The sequence below is a fragment of the Triticum dicoccoides genome, chromosome 5B, assembly GCF_002162155.2.
Source record: "Triticum dicoccoides isolate Atlit2015 ecotype Zavitan chromosome 5B, WEW_v2.0, whole genome shotgun sequence".
Lineage (NCBI taxonomy): Eukaryota > Viridiplantae > Streptophyta > Magnoliopsida > Poales > Poaceae > Triticum > Triticum dicoccoides.
The window spans coordinates 378974715-378983666 of NC_041389.1; positions in this window are offsets into that span (position 1 = coordinate 378974715).

Genomic DNA, 8952 nt, shown 5'->3' on the forward strand with positions numbered 1-8952 from the left:
TTCACCCAAGTCTTCCCAAAGGTCTTGCTTGGCACAAACACTAATTAAAACGCAAAAAACACAATCACAACAGTAGAATAATTGTGCTAGCACTCAAGAACAGAAAGCAAAAAAGCAAAAATAAAAGTTATTCATTGGGTTGCCTCCCAACAAGCGCTATCCTTTTATGCCCCTAGCTAGGCATAACGCGTAGCACCTAAGTTTTGTCATCTTTGTCCAATGCTTCGATTGAACACTTAGGATTCTTCAAGGATTTTTCATATAAATTCTCAGCGGCAATACTTCTAGGCATAAGATTGAAAAACTTATTTTCGCAAAAAGGATCTCTTATGACTTCAATAAAGTTGGGGTGGATACTAATCATCTTAAGATCTCCTTTATCATTGCTAGAAGTTGATCCTTTGTTTTCAGTGACTTGACTAGTCTTGCTAATTTTCATGGGAGTCTTAGCGGAAGAAAAAGCCGTAAGTAGATTAGAAAAAGTTTCCTCTATTTTATCAATCCTAGAAAGACTTTCTTCAATTCTTTCATGAAGTACAGTTCCTTTTTCTTTTAGCAACTTAAAAATGTCTCCCACTTTTGACCCAACTTTAGTAGAATAACTTTGCATTTTTCTATCCAAATTTTCAATATGTTCTACGGTAAGCATTTTCTTTTCAATAGCATCTAGTCTTTCCATAACATGCTTGAGAGTCAATATTGTTTCATTGATCACGAGTGGTGGTGAACCCACTAAATTTCCCAAAGTATTAAAAGCATCAAGAGTAGGACACATCAAGAAATTCCCACCATTACTCATATCAAGGACGAATCTGTACCAAGTGGTGATGCCCACATAAAAACAACGAAGAAGAACAACGGTAGATTGCTAGCGGATAGATCTATTATGAGCATTGCAAATCCTATACCAAGCACCTTTTAAAATTTCTCGTCGGCTTTGTTTAAAGTTGAGAACCTCGTTCTCAGGGGTGCACACAATAGAAGAAGAGAAATCTATGACGACAAAAGGTGATAAGCAAGTTTGCACACAGAAAACAGACCTGACGAGAAAATCGCGAACAAAAAAGAGGGTGAATAAAACAACAATTTTTTGTGAAGTGGGGGAGAGGAAAATGGGAGGCAACTGGCAAATAATGTAAATTGCAAGGAGATGAGTTTTGTGATTAGTAACCTGGTTGATGTTGAAGATCCTCCCCGGCAACGGCGCCAGAAATTCCTTTTGATGTCTGGTAGAATTACATCGGTATTTCCCCAAAGAGGAAGGGATGATGTAGTATAGCGACGGTAGATATTTCCCTCAGTGATGAGACAAAGGTTATCGAACCAGTAGGAGAACCTCCTCACACCACGTAAATAGCACCTGCACATAAATAACAAATACTGGCAACCCGACGTGTTAAAGGGGTTGTCAATCCCTTCCGGGTATGGCGCCTCAAGATAGGCAAATAACGTGAGGTGAAAGTGGTAGATAGGATAAATAGATCGCGGAACAAATAAATTGCAGCAAGATATTTTTGTATATTTGGTTTAATAGATCTGAAAATAAATGCAAAGGAAAATAGATCGCAAAGGCAAAACTGATGAAAAGAGACCCGGGGGCCGTAGGTTTCACTAGTGGATTCTCTCAAGAAAAAATAGTAAACAGTGGTAAAACAATTACTGTTGGGCAATTGATAGAACTTAAAATAATCATGACAATATCCAGGCAATGATCATTATATACGCATCAGTCTATGATTAGTAGACCGACTCCTGCCTGCATCTATTACAATTACTCCAGACATCGACCGCTATCCAGCATGCATCTAGTGTATTAAGTTCATGGAAAAATGGAGTAATGTAATAATAACGATGACATGATGTAGACGAGATCCGTTTATCTATTGCGGAGATATAGATCTCATCTTGTTATCCTTAGTAGCAACGATACATACGTGTCGGTTCCCCTTCTATCACTGGGATCAAGCACCGTAAGCTGGAACACACTACAAAGCACCTCTTCCCATTGCAAGATAAATAGATCAAGTTTGCCAAACAAAACCCAAATATTGGAGAAGAAATACGAGGCTATAAGCAATCATGCATATAAGAGATCGAAGAAGACTCAAATAACTTACATGGATAAAAACATAGATCTGATCATAAAATCAAAGTTCATCGGATCCCACCAAACACACCGCCAAAAGACTTACATCATATGGATCTCGAAGAGACCATTGTATTGATAATAAAGAGAGAGAGAGAGAGAGAGAGAGAGGAAGCCATCTAGCTACTAACTATGGACCCATAGGTCTACGAAGAACTACTCACACATCATAGGAGAGGCACCAATGGAAGTGGTGAACCCCTCCATTATGGTGTCTAGATTGGATCTGGTGGTTCTAGACTGCGGCGGCTGGATTAATATTTTGTCGACTCCCCGAGGGTTTCTGGAATATTTGGGCATTTATAGAGCAGAGAGGCGGTTCGAGGGGCACCCGAGGTGGGCACAACCCACCAGGTCGCGCCTGGGCCTCCTGCATGCCCTGGTGGGTGTTACTCCCCTCGAGCAGCCACCCAGGTGCTTCCTTGGCCCACTGGCTTTCTTCTGGCCCAAAAAATCCTCCAGGAGTTTCGTTGCGTTTGGACTTCATTTGATATTGATTTCCTACGATGCAAAAAACATGTAGAAAATAGCAACTGGCACTGGGCACTATGTAGATAGGTTAGTACCAAAAAATGATATAAAAATGACTATAAAATGATTGTAAAACATCCAAGAATGAAAATATAACAGCATGGAAAAATAAAAAATTATAGATACCTTGGAGACCTATCAGCATCGCCAAGCTTAATTCATGCTCATCCTCGAGTATGTAAATGATAAAAACATAATTTTTGATGTGGAATGCTGCCTAACATGTTCATCACATTCTTTTCTTTATAGCATGGACATATGGACTTTTATATGATTCAAATCAATAGTCTAGTTTTGACATGAAGACTTTAATACTCAAGCATACCAACAAGCAACCACGTCTTTCAAAATATCAACACTAAAGCAAGTCATCCCTAGCCCGTCATGCTCAATCATTGATCCATTCATGAAACACACTTGAATATTTGCTACACCCAATGCTCAAATACAATCATAGTGCCCCTTAGTTGGTGCTTTATAAGAGAAGATGGAGACTCAATTTCAAAATAAAAAATGCATGAGTAAAAGAAAGGCCCTTCGCGGAGGGAAGTAGTGATTTGTAGAGGTGCCAGAGCTTAAAGCTTAAATTGGGAGATAAAATTATTCTTGAGAGGCATACTTTTCCAACCAACGAAAATGACTTGGAGCATGCCAACACTTTCCATGCTAGATACATCATAGGTGGTTCCCAAACAGAAAATAAAGTTTATTTCTTTTTCCACCATAACTTTCACTTTCCATGGCTAACCGTATCCATGGGTGCCCTCCATACCAACACTTTCCAAGGAATTTATTATCTGACAACATAAAGTAAATTCATTATTCATTTCGGGACTGGGCATCCCTAATACCTTTGTCGTACTCTCGTGCAATGACAAGCGAATAAACACACATCGAGAGAATAACACATCTAGCGTGGAAAATATTGGCCACCCTTTACCACTTCGCGAGTAGTAGAGCATGCAAAAGAGAAATTTGTTTTGAACATTAGAGATGGCGTATGCAGATTTTCTTAGAACGGCATGGAAATACCGCATATAGGTAGGTATAGTGGACTCATAAGGCAAAACAGGTTTGAAGGGTTTTGGATGCACAAGTAGTGATCATACTTAGTGCAAAATAAAGGCTAGCAAAAAGATTGAGAAGCGACCGACAAAAAAACAAAAAGTCTCGTACCCAAGCATTAAGCATAAGTAACACCGAATAATGCACCATAAGTAGGATATAAATTTCTTTGCATAACTATTGACTTTCGTGCTTGTATAGGGAATCACAAACCTTAACATCAATATTCTTACTAAAGCACAATTACTCATCAACATAACTCACATATCATATCGTCATATCTCAAAACCATTACTAAGAATCAAGTTTATTTTGTCCAATGATCTTCATGAAAGTTTTTATTATATCCTCCTTGGATATCTATCACTTTGGGACTATTTTCATATGTTGCTTTTGATAAGCTCAAACAAATATAAGTGAAGATCATGAGCATATTTTTTTCTTTCTCTCAAAATAATCTAAGTGAAGCAACAGAGAATATCTTAAAATTTTACTAACTCCCAAATAAATCTAAGTGAAGCATGAGAGCATTTCTTCGAAATTAACAAAGCACACCGTGCTCAAAAAGATATAAGTGAAGTACTAGAGCAAGTCCATGGCTCTAAATATTTAAGTGAAGCATAGGAGCAAGCATAGCATAATTTTTTTTGCTCTCTCAAAAGGGTGTGTCCAGCAAGGATTGAACACTTCAAACACAAAGAAAAACAAGAAAAGACTCATATCATACAAGACGCGCCAAGCAAAACTCATATCATGTGACGAATAAAAATATAGTTTCAAGTAAAATACCGATAGTCGTTAGAAGAAAGCGGGGATGCCACTCGGGGGCATCCCCAAGCTTAGTTTCTTGCTACTTCTTTTAATATTATCTTGGGGTTCCTTGGGAATCCCCAATGTTAGACTTTTGCTTATCCTTATTCCTTCATCCATCATAAGATAACCCAAAACTTGAAGACTTCAATCACACAAAACTCAAACAAAACCTTCGTGGGATCCGTTAGTATAAGAAACCAAACAACTACTATAAGTACTGTATAAAACCTATTATTATTTTGTTTTTGCATTATATATACTGTATTCCAACTTTTCTATTGCAAAAGCTCATCAAAGCAAACCATAGAATCATTAAAACAAGCACACAACGCAAAGAAAACAGAATCTGTGAAAAACAGAACAGTCTGTAGCAATCTGAAAATTTAGAATACTTCTGTAACTCCAAAAGTTATGAAATAAATTGGTGTACGTGAGGAATTTTTCTATTAATCCTCTTCAAAAAGAATCAACTTAAATGCACTCTTCTGTTAAAAATGACAACGAATCTCGTGAGTGCAAAAGTTTCTGTTTTTCAGCAAATCAAATAAACTTTCACCCAAGTCTTCCCAAAGGTCTTGCTTGGCACAAACACTAATTAAAATGCAAAAAACACAATCACAACAGTAGAATAATTGTGCTAGCACTCAAGAACAGAAAGAAAAAAAGCAAAAATAAAATTTATTCATTGGGTTGCCTCCCAACAAGCGCTATCGTTTTATGCCCCTAGCTAGGCATAACGTGTAGCATCTAAGTTTTGTCATCTTTGTCCAATGCTTCGATCGAACACTTAGGATTCTTCAAGGATTTTTCATATAAATTTTCAGCAGCAATACTTCTAGGCATAAGATTGAAAAACTTATTTTCGCAAAAAGGATCTCTTATGACTTCAATAAAGTTGGGGTGGATACTAATCATCTTAAGATCTCCTTTATAAATGCTAGAAGTTGATCCTTTTGTTTTCAGTGACTTGAGTAGTCTTGCTAATTTTCATGGGAGTCTTAGCGGAAGTAAAAGCCGTACGTAGATTAGAAAAAGTTTCTTCTATTTTATCAATCCTAGAAAGACTTTCTTCAATTCTTTCATGAAGTACAGTTCCTTTTGCTTTTAGCAACTTAAAAACGTCCCCCACTTTTGACCCAACTTTAGTAGCATAACTTTGCATTTTTCTATCCAAATTTTCAATATGTTCTACGGTAAGCATTTTCTTTTCAATAACATCTAGTCTTTCCATAACATGCTCGAGAGTCAATATTGTTTCATTGATCACGAGTGGTGGTGAACCCACTAAATTTCCCAAAGTATTAAAAGCATCAAGAGTAGGACACATCAAGAAATTCCCACCATTACTCGTACCAAGGACGAATCTGTACCAAGTGGTGATGCCCACATAAAAACAACGAAGAAGAACAATGGTAGATTGCTAGCGGATAGATCTATTTTGAGCATTGCAAACCCTATACCAAGCGTCTTTTAAAATTTCTCCTCGGCTTTGTTTAAAGTTGAGAACCTCGTTCTCAGGGGTGCACACAATAGAAGAAAAGAAATCTATGACGACAAAAGGTGATAAGCAAGTTTGCACACAGAAAACAGACCCAACGAGAAAATCGTGAACAAAAAAGAGGGTGAATAAAACGACAATTTTTTTTGAAGTGGGGGAGAGGAAAATGAGAGGCAACTGGCAAATAATGTAAATTGCAAGGATATGAGATTTGTGACTAGCAACCTGGTTGATGTTGAAGATCCTCCCCGGCAACGACGCCAGAAATTCCTTTTGATGTCTGCTAGAACTACATCGGTATTTCCCCAAAGAGGAAGGGATGATGTAGTATAGTGACGGTAGATATTTCCCTCAGTGATGAGACAAAGGTTATCGAACCATTAGGAGAACCTCCTCACACCACGTAAATAGCACCTTCACACAAATAACAAATACTGGCAACCCGACGTGTTAAAGGGGTTGTCAATCCCTTCCGGGTATGGCGCCTCAAGATAGGCAAATAACGTGAGGTAAAAGTGGTAGATAGGATAAATAGATCGCGGAACAAATAAATTGCAGCAAGATATTTTTGTATATTTGGTTTAATAGATCTGAAAATAAATGCAAAGGAAAATAGATCGCAAAGGCAAAAATGATGAAAAGAGACCTGGGGGCCGTAGGTTTCACTAGTGGATTCTCTCAAGAATAAATAGCAAACGGTGGTAAAACAATTACTGTTGGGCAATTGATCGAACTTAAAATAATCATGACAATATCCAGGCAATGATCATTATATACGCATCAGTCTAAGATTAGTAAACCGACTCCTGCCTGCATCTATTACTATTACTCCACACATCGACCGCTATCCAGCATGCATCTAGTGTATTAAGTTCATGGAAAAATGGAGTAATGTAATAAGAACGATGACATGATGTAGACGAGATCCGTTTATCTATTGCGGAGATATAGATATCATTTTGTTATCCTTAGTAGCGACGATACATACGTGTCGGTTCCCCTTCTATCACTGGGATCAAGAACCGTAAGATGGAACACATTACAAAGCACCTCTTCCCATTGCAAGATAAATAGATCAAGTTGGCCAAACAAAACCCAAATATTGGAGAAGAAATACGAGGCTATAAGCAATCATGCATATAAGAGATCAAAGAAGACTCAAATAACTTACATGGATAAAAACATAGATCTGATCATAAACTCAAAAGTTCATCGGATCCCACCAAACACACTGCCAAAAGACTTACATCATATGGATCTCCAAGAGACCATTGTATTGATAATAGAGAGAGAGAGAGAGAGGAAGCCATCTAGCTACTAACTATGGACCCATAGGTCTACGAAGAACTACTCACGCATCATAGGAGAGGCACCAATGGAAGTGGTCAACCCCTCCATTATGGTGTCTAGATTGGATCTAGTGGTTCTAGACTGCGGCGGCTGGATTAATATTTTGTCGACTCCCCAAGGGTTTCTGGAATATTTGGGCATTTATAGAGCAGAGAGGCGGTTCGAGGGGCACCCGAGGTGGGCACAACCCACCAGGGCGCGCCTGGGCCTCCTGCGTGCCCTGGTGGGTGTTGCTCCCCTCGAGCAGCCACCCAGGTGCTTCCTTGGCCCACTGGCTTTCTTCTGGCCCAAAAAATCCTCCAGGACTTTCGTTGCATTTGGACTCCGTTTGATATTGATTTCCTACGATGCAAAAAACATGTAGAAAATAACAACTGGCACTGGGCACTATGTAGATAGGTTAGTACCAAAAAATATATAAAAATGACTATAAAATGATTGTAAAACATCCAAGAATGAAAATATAACAGCATGGAACAATAAAAAATTATAGATACCTTGGAGACCTATCAGCATCGCCAAGCTTAATTCCTGCTCATCCTCGAGTAGGTAAATGATAAAAACATAATTTTTGATGTGGAATGATGCCTAACATGTTCATCACATTCTTTTCTTTATAGCATGGACATATGGACTTTTATATGATTCAAATCAATAGTCTAGTTTTGACATGAGGACTTTAATACTCAAGCATACCAACAAGCAACCATGTCTTTCAAAATATCAACACTAAAGCAAGTCATCCCTAGCCCGTCATGCTCAATCATTGATCCATTCATGAAACACACTTGAATATTTGCTACACCCAATGCTCAAATACGATCATAGTGCCCCTTAGTTGGTGCTTTATAAGAGAAGATGGAGACTCAATTTCAAAATAAAAAATGCATGAGTAAAAGAAAGGCCCTTCGCGGAGGGAAGTAGTGATTTGTAGAGGTGCCAGAGCTTAAAGCTTAAATTGTGAGATAAAATTATTTTTGAGAGGCATACTTTTCCAACCAACGAAAATGACTTGGAGCATGCCAACACATTCCATGCTAGATACATCATAGGTGGTTCCCAAACAGAAAATAAAGTTTATTTCTTTTTCCACCATAACTTTCACTTTCCATGGCTAACCGTATCCACGGGTGCCCTCCATACCAACACTTTCCAAGGAATTTATTATTTGACAACATAAAGTAAATTCATTATTCATTTCGGGACTGGGCATCCCTAATACCTTTGCCGTACTCTCGTGCAATGACAAGCGAATAAACACACATCGAGAGAATAACACATCTAGCATGGGAAATATTGGCCACCCTTTACCACTTCGCGAGTAGTAGAGCATGCAAAAGAGAAATTTGTTTTGAACATTAGAGATAGCGTATGCAGATTTTCTTAGAACGGCATGGAAATACCGCATATAGGTAGGTATAGTGGACTCATAAGGCAAAACAGGTTTGAAGGGTTTTGGATGCACAAGTAGTGATCATACTTAGTGCAAAATAAAGGCTAGCAAAAAGATTGAGAAGCGACCAATGAAAAAGCAAAAAGTCTCGTACCC